The sequence below is a fragment of the Aquarana catesbeiana genome, linkage group LG02 (assembly GCF_042186555.1).
Source record: "Aquarana catesbeiana isolate 2022-GZ linkage group LG02, ASM4218655v1, whole genome shotgun sequence".
NCBI classification, from domain to species: Eukaryota; Metazoa; Chordata; class Amphibia; order Anura; family Ranidae; genus Aquarana; species Aquarana catesbeiana.
This window is the reverse complement of record NC_133325.1, coordinates 66,454,793-66,469,717: the sequence shown is the minus strand read 5'-3', so window position 1 is coordinate 66,469,717 and position 14,925 is coordinate 66,454,793. Positions and strand designations below refer to the sequence as shown.

General features: G+C 43.6%; 1 long non-coding RNA gene across 2 annotated transcripts in view; it reads left to right on the top strand.

Moving 5' to 3' along the window:
• LOC141126928 (uncharacterized) overlaps positions 1-13,624 on the top strand; it is a 52,122-nt gene extending 38,498 nt beyond the window's left edge. For both annotated transcript variants that reach the window (XR_012241462.1, XR_012241463.1), the window contains one exon: positions 13,533-13,624. This is a non-coding gene — a long non-coding RNA (uncharacterized lncRNA). The remainder of the gene's footprint in view (positions 1-13,532) is intronic.
• The last annotated feature ends 1,301 nt before the right edge of the window (positions 13,625-14,925 follow it).

Genomic DNA, 14,925 nt, shown 5'->3' with positions numbered 1-14,925 from the left:
CATCCCAAGGGGCCCAGGGCCAGACAGCACCCCCTGCAGCAGCAGCATAATGTAATTAGACTTTTAGCAGCCAGCCGCTGTCCCGCACGCTGCCAGCAACAGAGAAGCACTACTTGCAGGCTTAGGCCCTGCACGCAAGCAGCCGAGGGCAGGACATGGATTCCTCCTCCCTGTGTCGCTCTGCCCCGCAGATGATCCATGATCCGACACTTGCTTCGCTTCCCTGCTGAAATGGAGCATGGTGATAGGTTAGTAATGTGATTGGGCGGGTCTTGGGGAGGGGGTGTGGCCAGCCTCGTCAGTGGAGGGACCCAGCCCCTCTCAGGTGCATGCAGACATGGTAAGTCAGTGTGTGTAGCGGTGTGCTGCTGTAGATTGCTGTGTGGAGTGGACTGTATTTAATCTCCCCAGATGGAACATCATACACCTGGCCCTGACAAGCTAACATGATGACGTTACATTGTGGAGAGGGAGGAGGATGTTTTTGGGTGGAGAAGAGTGTCATTGTGGAGAGCCTCTTCACAATATAACTCTCATCTTCACCTAGAATCGTCGTCCTCCCTCTCTACAATGTAACTCCATCATCCTCATCCCCACCCAGAATCATCCATCCATCCCTTTCCATCATCCTCATCTCCACCCAGAATCATCCATCCCTCTCCATGATATCCATCATACTCATCCCCACCCAGAATCCTCTATCCCTCTCCATCATCATCATCCATCCCTCTCCATGATCCCCATCCCCACCCAGAATCATCCATCCCTCTCTATGATCCCCATCCCCACCCAGAATCATCCATCCCTCTCCATCCTCCTCTCCACCCAGAATCATCCATCCCTCTCCATGATCCCCATCATCATCCATCCATCCCTCTCCATGATCCCCATCATCATCCATCCATCCCTCTCCATGATCCCCATCATCATCCATCCATCCATCCATCCATCCCTCTCCATGATCCCCATCCCCACCCAGAATCTTCTATCCCTCTCCATCATCCTCATCCCCACCCAGAATCATCCATCCCTCTCCTGGAGAGGGATGCAGATAATTCTGGGTGGGAAAGAGGATGAGAGGTTGATTGTGGAGAGGGATGTGGATGATGACTTGGTGGGATGGTTAGTGGGCAGATTCGGTGGGACAGCCAGTGGGCGGGCCATGGGGAATGTTAGAATTTTTGATGGCTGCCCTGGTCACAAATAAAGGTAGAAGGCTGTTACTATAGTTGGAGGAAAGAGAAATGTAACAAAAATGGAGTTTTCCGGACAGGTAGGATTAGTGGATCTGAGCTGTGTGTGTGTGTGTGTGTGTGTGTGTGTATAAACACATTGGTACGTTGTGAAAAAGAAAGTGTCTTCTCTGCTACCACTTCCTATTGATCAGAGTGTCGGCCTGTCCGCGTTCCTGTGTCAGATGTCATTCTGTACTCTGTCCTCAGAGTTCCGCCAGGAAAAGGTTAATGTGTTTGTAGAGAGAACATCAGTGAAAGAAAATTATAGTGTGTAATCTGGGATCTGCTGGATGGGCTCTGGATAGATAAATGGCATTTAGGGGCAAATTGGAGGTTCTGACAACATATCTGTTCTATAACGAAGTTGGCTTTGTCTTTTTTTTTTTTTTTTTTTTTTTCATTATGTGCACTTTATTTATTTTTTGTCCCCACCTTTTTTTTTCTCTTGATTTTAATCTAGACTCCAGACACAAAATATTTAACTACTTGGCCCCCAGGCCAATTCTGACATTTTCTCTCCTACATGTAAACATTTTTTTTTTTTTGCTAGAAAATTAGAGCCCCCAAACATTATTATATTTTTAGGCAGAGGCCCTAGAGAATAAATTGGTGGATGTTGAAATTTTTTATGTCACACGGTATTTGTGCAGTGGTTTTTCGAACTAAATTTTGGAAAAAATACTCCTTTTAATGAAATTGAATGCACAAAAATGCAATATATGGAGAAATGTAAAAGGTGCTGTTACGCCAAGTAAATAGATGCCTAACATGTCAAGCTTTAAAATTGCAAATGCCTGTGTAATGGCAACAAACTATGGTACCTAAAAAATCTCCATAGGCGACGCTTTAAATGCATTTACAGGTTGCTAGTTTAGAGTTGCACACGCGGTGTGGTAGTAGAATTATTGCTCTCGCTATAATGTTCAGTGCAATACCTCACATGTGTGGTGCGAGCACCGTTTACATGCTGGATCTACGTATGTATTCGCCTTTGTGCACAAGCACGGTGGGTGGGGGCACTTAAATTTTCTTAATTTTTAAATAAAAAAAAAGTCATTGTTACATGGTTGGGTAAGGTTAAATAAAGACAATAGTCCATCCAGGTGTGTGTGTTCGTGTAGATAATTGTTTCCCTGTATATTGTATTTGCTAGGATGCACCCTCAAGAGTCTTTTAAAACTATCAGTACTTCCTGTTAACACCACCAATTGTGGAAGAGAGTTCCACATCCTTAGCACCCTGACTGTGAAAAACCCCTTGCGCAGCTAAACGACTTGCCGCCACCCACCATCAAATGACTGTGGAGCGGTGCGGCTCTCGTTCTGGGACGACGTCATATGACAGCGCCCCAGAATGGCTGCTCTTGCGCACCCGGAGGGGTACACAGCCTGGCGATCAAGGCCGCACCGTGTTCTTAAGACACAGCGCAACCCTGATCTTGGTAAAGAGCCAATGACGAGTGCCCTGATTACAGTAAAGCCCCAGCAGTGCCCATCAGTGACACCAACCAGTGCCCATTAGTAGTGCCCACCAGTGCCACCTATCAGTGAGGCATATTAGTGCCACCTCATCAGTGCCGATAAGTGCAGCCTATCAGTGCCCATCAGTGCCGCCTCATCAGCACACATCCGTGAAAGAGAGAAATTACTTATTTACAAAATTTACTGATAAACTAAAACTTTTTTTACAAAAAAACAAAACCCAAAAAAACAAAACCCAGTAGTGATTAAAAACCAACAAAAACACTATTTGTGTGAAAAAAAAATATTGAATTTGGGTATAGTGTTGCATGACCGCACAATTGTCATTCAAAGTGTGAGAGCGCTGAAAATTGGCCTGGGCAGGAAGGGGGTGAAAGTGCCCAGTAGGCAAGTGGCTAAGGTTAAACGGCTTCGCTTCCAATGTCATTGTGTGGTCACGTGTTCTCTTACACTCCCTGAGACTGAATAGTTTCCTCCCTACGCGGGGATCACCGGAGATATTTTTATATCGCTATGATATCTCCTCCCAAGTGTCTCTTCTCCAGGGAGAATAAATTCAATGCTTGTATTCGTTCCTTGTATTTGAGGTCCTCCAGTCCCCATAATATTTTTTTTTTTTTTTTTTTTTTTGCCCTTCTCTAGACTCTCTCCAGTTCCAGCACATCCTTTCTGAGGATTGGTGACCAGAACTGGACAGAATACTCCAGATGCAGCCAAACCAGAGTTTTATAAAGTGGCAGAATTGTAGTTTTATCTCTGGAGTAAATTCCATGCATTCCATTGCATGCTAATATTCTGCTGGCTTTGCTTGCTGCAGCTTGGCATTGCATGCTATTGCTCAGTATGTCTTCTACCAGGAAACCCAGATCTTTCTCCATTCTGGAATCCCCCAGAGGTTCTCCTCCCTAGTAAGTGGCTTGCGTTTTATATTTTTAACCCCCCCCCAAGTGCATTACTTTACATTTATCAATACCTCATTTGCCATCTAGTAGCCCACTCCATTCATTTATTGAGGTCCTCTTGTAAAGTTTCTATATCCTGCTGTGAAGTTATCGCCCTATTCATTTTGTGTCATCGATGAACACGGACATTGAGCTATTTCTACCATCCTCTATATAATTTATAAATGAATTAAACAGATTTGATCCCAGGACAGAGCCTTGGGCCACTAACCACTCTAGACCATTCTGAGTACACGTTATTTATCACCACCCTTTGGACGTGCCGCTGTAACCAGTTTTCCATCCAAAAACAAACCCTATGGTCCATGTCTACAGACTATGCCTACACTGTCTCATTAAAACGGAGCTCCACCCAAATGGGGAAGCTCTGTTTGTTTGCTCCCCCCCCCCCCTTGCCACATTTGGCACCTTTTCAGGGGGGGAGTGGGTACCTGTTTTTGACAGGCACCAGATCCCCACTTCTGGGATCTGGGAGACCTCACCGTGGCGTGATCCCCCGGAAATTCGCCCCACCTCTCCTTCTCTCGCAGCCACGCCATTCACAAAGCGCAGTGTGCTTCGTGTATGCACAGTAGGGAACCGGCTGTGAAGCTGCAAGGCTATACCGCCAGTTTCCCGTAGAAGGAATGATGGCGACAGCACCCGAGAGCTGATTGAAAAAATTGGCTGGGGTGCTGACATTGTGAGATCTCTGGACAGGTAAGTGTCCTAATAAGTCAGCAGCTACAGTATTTGTAGCTGCTTACTTTTAATTTTTTTTGTGGGGGGGGGGGGGCTGGAGCTCCACTTTTAATTTTTTTTTTTTTTTTATCACATTTTTTGCTATCACAAGGGATGAATAACATCTCTTGCGATAGCATGGGTCATGACCGATAGTCTTTACTGAGACATCTGGGGTCTATTTGACTCCAGATCCCTCCTCTGCCCTTTAAACATCTGATCAAACCGAGATCTGTTTGATCAAATGCTTTTACAAGCCAGTAATAGATTGTTTACATCTGAGAGAAACTGGAAGTGACAAAATATAGTCCTCAAGCCACAAAGGATTTAAATCCACTCTGCGTGCATTTGAATGCTTTTGCGAACCCAGATATTTGAGTTCTGGCACAGCTGCATAGACTTTTTCCCATAATCTTGCAGTTTATCTGCACAAGTTGCGTGGAAGGCACAGGTGAGGTAGCCTTCCCTGGTGGCAGCTGGGAGGCCCTTGGCTATAATATCTGTGCTTTTGAAAGGTGGCAGTTCAAAAAACAAACTGACACTTTATGGGAAAAGGTGTTATTTTTATATGTTGGTGTAAAGTGTTTGCTGTTCTGCACACAGAGCTAAATGCATCATTACTTATAGAATTTTAGTATTGTCTGGTTTGCTCTTGCATGATCTAGTTATTATTAAATCCAAAACAGTAGTCCGATTGTAATGTGTGACCCAACATTGGGCAGATGGACTCTTTGTTTTAGGGTCAGTTCACACCAGAAAGCAGTGCGGGAAAGGGGTGGGGGGAGAACAATGGCAGAACTGAAGTTGGTCTACGTGTGGAACGAGAAGAAATGTAGCTACAGGCTTTTGATTTTTTTTTTTTTTTTTTTTTTTCCTGCTTTGCTCTATTTTTTACTTTTTTTTTTTTTTTTTTTTTTTTTTTTTTTCTTAATGTATTGGTGGTCAAGCATAATAATTCTTTCTATGCAATTTTCTCTGATCTGTTTGCTCATTAGACAGGATCTAATTTTGATTCCAGTCTGAGGTACAACGCACGGGTACATTATGTAGACTTTTGTTTTCTAGGATTAGAATGATGAATATTTCATATCGGTGTGTCGTTATCTATCTTTTCATTTGGGTTTAAAGGCTGATTAAGGCCTAGTTTCCTGGTAGCTCCTTTTGGAAACCACTATGTACCATCTCCCCTGAATAAGATTTACAGAGCTTATTATTGATATAAAGTGGTCCACGAGGGCTCATTCAGAGGTTGGCATGTGCGTTTTTTGTGCAATAATGAGACACATGATGTTAACCCCTTCATGCCTAAGCCTTTTTCTGACATTTGTTGCTTCCACATTAAAATTTTTGCTGGAAAATTACTTGGAACTCCCAAACATCCTATATTTTTTTTAGCAAAGACTGTAGAGAATAAAATGACGATTGTTGCAATATTTTTTTATGTCACACTATATTTGCGCAGTGGTCTTTCAAATGCAATTTTTTGGAAGAAATACACTTTTATGAAATGGGGGCAAAAAAAAAAAAAAAAAACAATAAAGTTGGCCCAATGTTTTTGTATAATGTGAAAGATGATGTTACACTGAGTAAATAGATGCCGAACATGTCGTGCTTTAAAATTGCGCACACTTGTGGAATGACGACAAACTACGGTACTTAAAAATCTCCGTAGGCGACGCTTTAAAAATGACTACATTCATTTAGAGTTACATAGGAGGTCTAGTGACTGATTGCTCTTGCTCTAATGATTGTGGCGATACCTCACATGTGGTTTGAACACTGTTTGCGGGCGCGATTTACGTATGCGTTCGCTTCTGCGCGCAAGCACGCAGGGATAGGGCGCTTTAAACATTTATTTTTTTTCTTTATAATTTTTTTTTTTTTTTTTTTTTTTTTTTTAACACTGTGCCTTTTTTTTTTTTTTTTTTTTTTTTCAATTTTTTTTTTTTTTTTTTTTCTCTGATCACTCTTATTGCTGTCACAAGGAATGTAAACATCCCTTGTAACTGTAAATGGGCAGTGACAGTTACTCTTTATGGAGGGATCTGGAGTCTATAAGACCTCCTTTGCACTTAAAAGCATTCAAAATGCCAAGTTTGGCTGTTTTGAATACTGTAATTTTTTTAAAAATCTGGTGCCTTTTAAGGCTCCAGTAAACAGGAAGTTACATCTTGACATCGCTTCCAGGTTACTAGCTCCGAGACCTGATCAAAGCCGATTCTGGCTTCGTTCGGGTCTCCGGCCAGCCGGTGGACATGCCAGCTGGTCGCTCAGGGGCCTCCCCGGTGGGACGGGAGAGCCCGGGCGAGCCGCTGCTTATAATTAGAGCCGAGCGACTGCTTAGCCACATCGGTTGTTATTACAAGAAAGCCGGCTCTGGGAAAAAAAAAGGGTACCGGGGTGATGCCTGCAGCTGCACGCATCACCCCCATACAACCCCTTCAAGCCGAAGGCCACATGTTTGCGTTATGTTGGCATGAAGGGGTTAAGCAGCCTGTTCATTGTGAATGCGGTGTCGTGTAAAAAAATAGGCGCCCCCCCCTTCTCTTTTTTTTTTTTTTTTTTTTATAGCCACTTTGCACCACAACACAAAGAGCAGTTGTACATGTGCACTATGGCATACTGTATGTACATGTAGTACAATTTTAATAAATTGCAACCCAACACAGATACCCAGTGCATTACTAGATTATTCTTGCCATGAATGAGCCCTCGAGTCTGTAAAACAAATGAAAACATTTTTAATAGTTTTATGGGTTAGGGAGTGCTTGGTATTGAATAAATATATGTTTGGTCAGGCTTGATATATGGCATTTTATGTTTTACCTAATGAAACTTGGCAGGGATCTAAATTTGGTAGTTTTGCCTTAGGCCCCATGCACACTGGGTGTTTAGCCCTGGTGCATAAGGTCCCGGAGTTTAGGTATGGGCAGAAGGCACAGGCCTGTCATCCAGCCTCACTGCCAGCAGCTTATAAAACCGAGAGGCTGAAAGCTGCTGTGGCTGGACAAGTGCGCTAACACTAACTTTACTAACTTCACTAACATTTAGGGAATATGTGCCCAGAGACCAATGTCTGGAACACTGTTAGTGGTGCACCGAAATGAAAATTTCCGGTGCTGAAACAGAAAATTTAGGATGCACTTGGCCGAAACCAAAATTGCCGGTTTAAAAAATATAATAAATATATTTATATTATATTTGACTTTTTAAAAAATTAATAATATGCATTTATTGGCACCTTTTTGAAGTGGTGTTAATCCTGCTTGTTACCTTTTTTGGTGCATGTTTGGTTAGTTAAAAAAAAAAAAAACGCACCTCCCCTTTTGAAATGCATTGAAAACGCAGTAAGAACGCATAAAAAATGCACATGTTGCGGTTTTGATGACTTTTTTTTTTTTTTTTTTTTTTTTTTTAGAGTCTATGAGCAGCACAGCAAAATTGCCGTAAAATCGTGGGCATTTCTTTTGTATTCTTTTGGCACAACGCTAAAAGCCCTATTTTCGGCCAATGAAATTTCGGTGCATCGTTACAGACTGTATGTTCGATCATTCATCCCTGAGTGCATACTGCCGTAAATGTTAGTACCGCACAGTGCACCGTTAATCCTCAGCAGCTTTCAGCCTCTGTGTTGGGGATCTTTTACACGGGCGGTCCGCCCGACGGACTCCGCTTTGCTCAGCGGGGGATCAACCCACTAAGCAGGCAGATGACAGGTCCGTCTCCGCTCATTGTGCAGAGACGGACCTGTCAGATCTCCGCTCTCCTCAATGGGGAGATCGGATGAAAATGGGAACGCCTGTCCGTTTTCATCTGATCTGCCAGTCGGATAGAACATAGGGTCTCCGTCCGTCCTGGATTTCACAGACCGGATCGGATAGCAGCGGATGTCAGAGGACGTGTCACCGCTGACATCCACGGCCCCATAGGAGTGAATAGAGGGTCCGATCAGGTCCGCATGAAAATCCGACAGGTGGACCTGATCGGAAAGCCCGTGTGAAAGGGGCCTTACTGGCTGCCATCAGTGGGGCAGAAAATCTCTTCACTTGAAGAGAACCTGTCATGGACATTTGTAAGAATCTAAATTTCCACTTTTTAAGTTGTTTAATAATAAATAAAAAAAAGTTTAAACTCCTCCCTCCATGAAATACAGTGCGTGTGCTGGTAACATTTGCGCTCTGACAGGGAGACAGTACAAGTGGTTAAGCTGCCATACATGGATGAAAATTCGGCCGGTTCAGCAGGGACCAGTCGAATTTTAATCCATGCATGGGCAGGCTGGTCGTACCCACGTTAATCCATATCTGCTAGCAGTAATCCTTGTATATTGCCGACTGCGCATCCTGTTGGCAGAATACAATAGCTCTACGGGAAGTATTCCCCCATTAACAACACAGTCACACCCCTGGTGGAAGGAAAGAAAATGAGTTCACCTGGCTTGCCTAAAGCCTGATATACATTATTGGATTTTTGAGTTGAACAAAAAAAAAAAACCTGTCATCTTCGGTCGGAGCCGCTGTTCTAACTTCGCAGATTTGGTACAGCGAACTCCCCTGCTGAGCTATTGTGTTCTGACAGGGGCGGCCCCCCCCCCACCCCCTGCTGGAACACTTCCATCAGCGCTCTCCACCATTTGATGAGACCACTGATTGGGAGTCTGTCGGTTGCTGGTTTTCCAGCATGCACGCCTGGCCAAATGACCAGCTTCTGCCAGACAGACCGACATACACACAGGCTGAACGTTGGGCAGTTTTTTTTTTTAAACCGACAAGTGTCCCCTGACATTTGGCCTGTGTGTACCCGACTTTAGCCTGTGCTGTTAACCACTTGTATTCTCTTCCTGTCAGAGCAGAAATGATAGCCTGGTATTAAATAGTTGTATTTTACAGCTGCTGTTTGTTTTTGTTTTTTGTTTTCTTACCACAAAAAAGTTGAACTATACTTAAAAAAACAAAAAAATAAAATGGCCAAAAAAGAAAAAACAATGGATGGAGCAGAACAATAAAAAAATTGGTAGTAGTTTGTTTTATAGCAGAAGAGACTCTGTGGGGATGATTTACCAAAACCGGAGAGTGCAAAATCTGGTGCAGCTCTGCATAGTAACCAGTCAGCTTCTAGGTTTTTATTGGCAAAGCTTGATTGAACAAGCTGAAGTTAGAAGCTGATTGGTTACCATGCACAGCTGTACCAGATTTTGCACTCTCCAGTTTTAGTAAATCAACCCCTATGTGTCCGTTTTGTGTATGTTCAGTGCAATGCAGTCTGTTAGATGCCAGGTACAAGGACCGTGTAATCTGGGCACAGGCGCAGAGGTTCATTGGCCAGCCAAATGGCTGAATACAGAAAATAAGACCTGGAAGAACACCAGGAGGAGATGGCAGTGGCAACAATAGAGTGAGAGCAGACCTCACATCTTTGGAAAAGGCAGCAGATGGCGGGTCCACATGCGAACAGTTTTTTGCTTTAAGGTGGACGAAGAGTTACAGTTCTTAATATAATATTTTTTTTTTTTTTTTTTGTAGATTGCATAAACTGACCTTCACTGTTAGGCCTCTTTCAGAAGGAGTGGAATCCGTCTAGCAGATCTGCCTGCTCAGCAAGGCATCTCTCTGCTGAGCAGTGGGGTTGACAGGTCTGTGTCCGTTCCTCTATGCAGAGCAGACATGGACACAGCCCACTGTTCTCTATGGGGCGGTCAGATGGAAACGGACTGCCTGTCCATTTCCATCCGACTATCTTCCAATACGCAGGACAGATGGCGAACGTATCCTTATCCGTCTGTTTTTAGTAGACCGGATCAGATGCCGGCAGATGTGACTTGTCCGCTGACAGCTGCCACTCCATAGAGCTCAATAGGTGGTCCGATCGGGTCCACCTGAAAAATGGACAGGTGGACCCGATCGGTCCGCTGATGTGAAAAGAGCCTTAAGATCAGATGACACTCCTTTTGAATAGAAGAAAAAGAAGTAATAAGAATAAACCTGTCTATAAAGTATTTATGAATGCAACCTTCATTCCTCCTCTTATTGAGCAGAGCAGCCGTGGCAATAAAGGAAGCACAGGGCATACAAGGTGATTGGTTGACACATTTTTCGGAGTAGGAGGGAGCACAGCATGCATGCTCAAGGACTTCAGCTGGTTATAGTGAATGTTTATTCTTCCTTTATTATAGCTAATACAATACAGTATGAGGAAGAAATATATAAAAAAGCTTGATTTAATAATGCAATAATTGGGCTGCAAGTGACAGATCTACTATCTCTGCTATGCTTGTTGGGTATTCTAGATGAGGAATAGTGATTGACGAACCTTGTTCTTGGCCCGCAAAGTTATGGCACTTAAGTGGATACAACCTACTCCCCCTTCTCTCTGTATATGAATACAGATGATGAATCAGGTGTTGCCCTATCAAAAGCTCATTTTTGAGCATAGGGGTTGCCCTCATAAATCTAATAAGGTGTGGGATACATGGTGCTCTTCTATTCTCGCCGTTACTAATACTTGAGATGTCTGCTAAATATACACTGCTCAAAAAAAATGAAAGGAATGCTTTGAAACCACATCAGATCTCAATGGGGAAAAATATCATGCTGGGTATCTATACTGATATGGACTGGGTTATGTGTTGGGAATGAAAGGATGCCACGTCGTTTGATGGAAATAAAAAATATCACCCTACAGAGGGCTGAATTTAAAGACACTCTGAAAATCTAAGTGAAAAAATTATGCAGCAGATTAGTCTGCTCAAAATGGTACTCAGTAGTTTGTATGACCCCCACGTGCTTGTATGCATGTCTGACAACGTTGGGGCATGTTTCTAATGAGACTACAGATGGTGTCCTGGGGTAGATCTGGACCGGGGCATCACTGAGCTCCTGAACAGACTGAGGTGTAACATGGCGGTGTCGGATGGACCGAAACATAATGTCCCAGAGATGTTCTATTGGATTTAGGTCAGGCAAGCGTGGGGGCCATTCAATGGTATCAATTCCTTCATCCTCCAGGAACTGGCTGCATACTCTCCCCACATGGGGCTGGGTATTGTCATGCACCAGGAGGAACCCAGGACACATTGCACCAGCATAGGATCAGACAATGGGTCCAAGGTTTTCATCCCGATACCTAATGGCAGTCAGGGTGCCGTTGTCTAGCCTGTATATGTCTTGTGTGTCCCTCTATGGATATGCCTTCCCAGACCATCCCTGACCCACCACCAAACTGGTCATAGTGAACAATGTTACAGACAGCATAACACTCTCCAAGGCTTGTCCAGACCCTTTCACGTCTGTCATGTGCTCAGAATAAACCTGCTCTCATCTGTGAAAAGCACAGGGCACCAGTGGCAGACCTGCCAATTCTGGTGTTCAATGGTAAATGCCAATCGAGCTCCACGGTGCCGGGCAGTGAGCACAGGGCCCGCTAGAGGATGTTGGGCCCTTAGGCCACCCTCATAAAGTCCCTTTCACACCAGTGGCTTGCTGGAGGTCATTTTGTAGGGCTCTGGCAGTGCTCATCCTATTCCTCCTTGCACAAAGGAGCAGATACTGGCACTGCTGATCCTTCTACGGCCCTGTTTAGCTCTCCTAGAGACTGCCTGTCTCCTGGACTCTCCTCCTTGCTCTTGAGACTGTGCTGGGAGACACAGCAAACCTTCTGACAATGGAACGTATTGATATGCCATCCTGGAGGAGTTGGACTGCCTGTGCAACGTCTATAGGGTCCAGGTATCGCCTTATGATACCAGTAGTGACACTGACCCTAGCCAAATGCAAAACTAGTAAAAAGCAGTGAGAAAACAGGAGTAGGAAAAAGAAATGTCAGTGACCTCCACATGTAAAACCATTCCTGTTTTGGAGGTTGTCTCATTGTTCCCAATCTAGTGCACTTGTTAATCAGTTTCAGCTGCTTTGGTGTTAATGAAATTAACAACTCCCTCTGCTGCTGACCAGATCAATATCCCAGGGCTTTAATTGACTTGATGCTATACATTGATTAAAAAGTGTTCCTTTTTTCCTTTTTTTTTTTTTTTTTGAGCAGTGTACTTTGGCAATTGAGCCTGTGGGAGTGTATCTTTAATTATATTTGTGGCCATTATTTGTCTGTTTTTATTTTTAACCCAATTAATTCCAAGAGAGTACTTCTTCAATGACATTAAGGCCCCTTTCACACTTATACGACTTCAAACTCGCGCGATTTTAACGCAATTTCGTGGCTGCGATTTTGCCACGATTTGGGAGCAGTACTACTTTGTACAACTTTGCCACAACTTTGGCATTAACCATTCTCAACTTGGGCTTACAAAGTAGTGCTGAAATCCTGTCTATATTATTTAGGTACGATTTGCATGCTACTTGAGTGTTTAACATTGAGGTCTATGGAGTACAAATGTATGGAAGTTGGACCAAAGTAGTGCAGGGACTACTTTGAAGTCGGCATGACTTAAAGTAGTGCCAGTATGAATGGTAGTCATTGAAAATCATGGAGAATGACTTGTCATACGATTTTGCAGTACAAAATCGTCGGACAAGTCGTATAAGTGTGAAAGGGGCCTTAGCAGAACTGTTATGGAATTAATCTCATGTTTGTGTAAAGAACTTTATTTCTCCTTAGGGCCCTTTCACACGGACGTGTCAGTGTACGGGCTCCGCTTTGCTCAGCGGGGGATCGCTCCGTTGATTCCTGCTGAGCAGGCCGATGACAGATCGGTCTCTCCACACTGTGCAGGGATGGACCTGTCAGAGCGCGGCTCTCCTCTATGGGGGATCAGATGAAGACAAACTGTAGAGTCCGTTTTCATCCGATCTGCCAGACGGATGGAAGAGTAAGGTTTCCAGCCGTCACACGGATCAGAGCGGATCAGAGAGGGTCGGATGTCAGCAGACATGTCACCGCTGACATCCGTCGCTCCATAGACCTGTATGGAGCGTCCGTTCAGGTCCGCCGAAAAAACTGATAGGAGAACCTAAACGGTCCACCCGTGTGAAAGGGGCCTTATGCTCATGTTGAGCGTTTTGGTTATTGTACCATTCTTTGTATCTTTGTTAAAAAAAAAAAAAAATGCAGAATATTATCCATTACAGAATAAAAGTTTAAACTTTTCGTAAATTAACTAATTGCTCCTCCCTTATGCCTAGGTCTCCATCCCATCAGCCAACTTCCTTATCAGAGATTCCTCATCTACAGTCTTTGAAGCAAGCTAGTCCTGTGACTTGAGGTCACCACAATGAGGCAGCTAAAGGGAAAACCCAAGAAAGAGTCCTCCAAAGACAAGAAAGAGAGGAAGCAAGCCATGCAGGAAGCTCGTCAGCAAATCACCACTGTAGTGCTTCCCACGCTGGCCATCGTGGTGGTATTAATTGTCGTGTTTGTCTACGTGGCGACTCGTCCAAGCGCAATCGAGTAACTTGTCCTCCCTTTTTTTTTTTTTTTTTTTTTTTCTTATGGGTACAAAATGCCTTGTGCCAAAAAAGAACCAAATATGAATTTTTCTACCTTCAGCATTGACGGTTTATAAGAAGGATTATGTCCACTTTCTTCAGTGTTTTTATCAGATTGTCCATTTATCGAATGTTTAAAAAAGGAAATGTGCCAATCATTGTGTGTCAAACAATGCTACAGTTGTGCCTTTAAAAAAAAAAAAAAAAAACATTTTTAAAAAAAGACCAGCTGAAACAGAATCTGGGAATTGTAAATCTGGGAGTGGGAAGAGATGTCTGTTATTCTGATGTATAACACTGTTGCTGTATACTGTCACATTTACCAAAGGACTGTACTTTCTGGTAATGTCAGTCTAATATATTGTACCGCACACCCCCAGTATTTATTTTTTAAATAAAGTATGGAACAATCCATTGTGTGCGTGATTGTATATTTGTTTGGACAATTATCTGCAGCCTGGTAGCCAAAGCCTACAAAGGTGGTAGATCACAATACCCTTAAAGTGGTTGTAACCCTAAACAAATAAAAAAATAAAAATCTTTTTACTTTAAGGCATGATCTATAGCACAGTGCTTGTGCTGTGTCATTTATCCCTCTCTGTTCTAAAAAAAAAAAACCTGGTTGATCCTGCCAGTTCTTGTTGTCCCCCTGTCTGTGCTGACCACGGTAATCATGACTGCTGATCCATGATACTGTGGTCAGGTTACGTGCCTCCCTCATCCCGCTGCTCTGCTGTGATAGTCTTCCCCCTCCCTCCCTGTCAGCATTAGAGCGGCTCTCCTCACTGCTGTTGTTCAGCTGCAATTTGCAGCAAATCTACATGTATCCCCTCCGGATTATGCTGCCAATAACTACTGTGTATGTGTGTTTTTTTTATTTTTTAATTAAAAGGCTAGATACCTTTTCCGGTCACATAATCCCCCTCCGCTCTTCTTTCCCGATCTATGGAGAGAACTGGGAGGTGCCAAGATTCCCCTGTGGCATCAGCCGGCCAGCAGAGGGGGATCACGTGACCGCACATCGGCAATGTGGGAAAAGGTACTTAGCTTTTTCATTATAAAAAAAAAAAAAAAAGGCTAAGTACCTTTT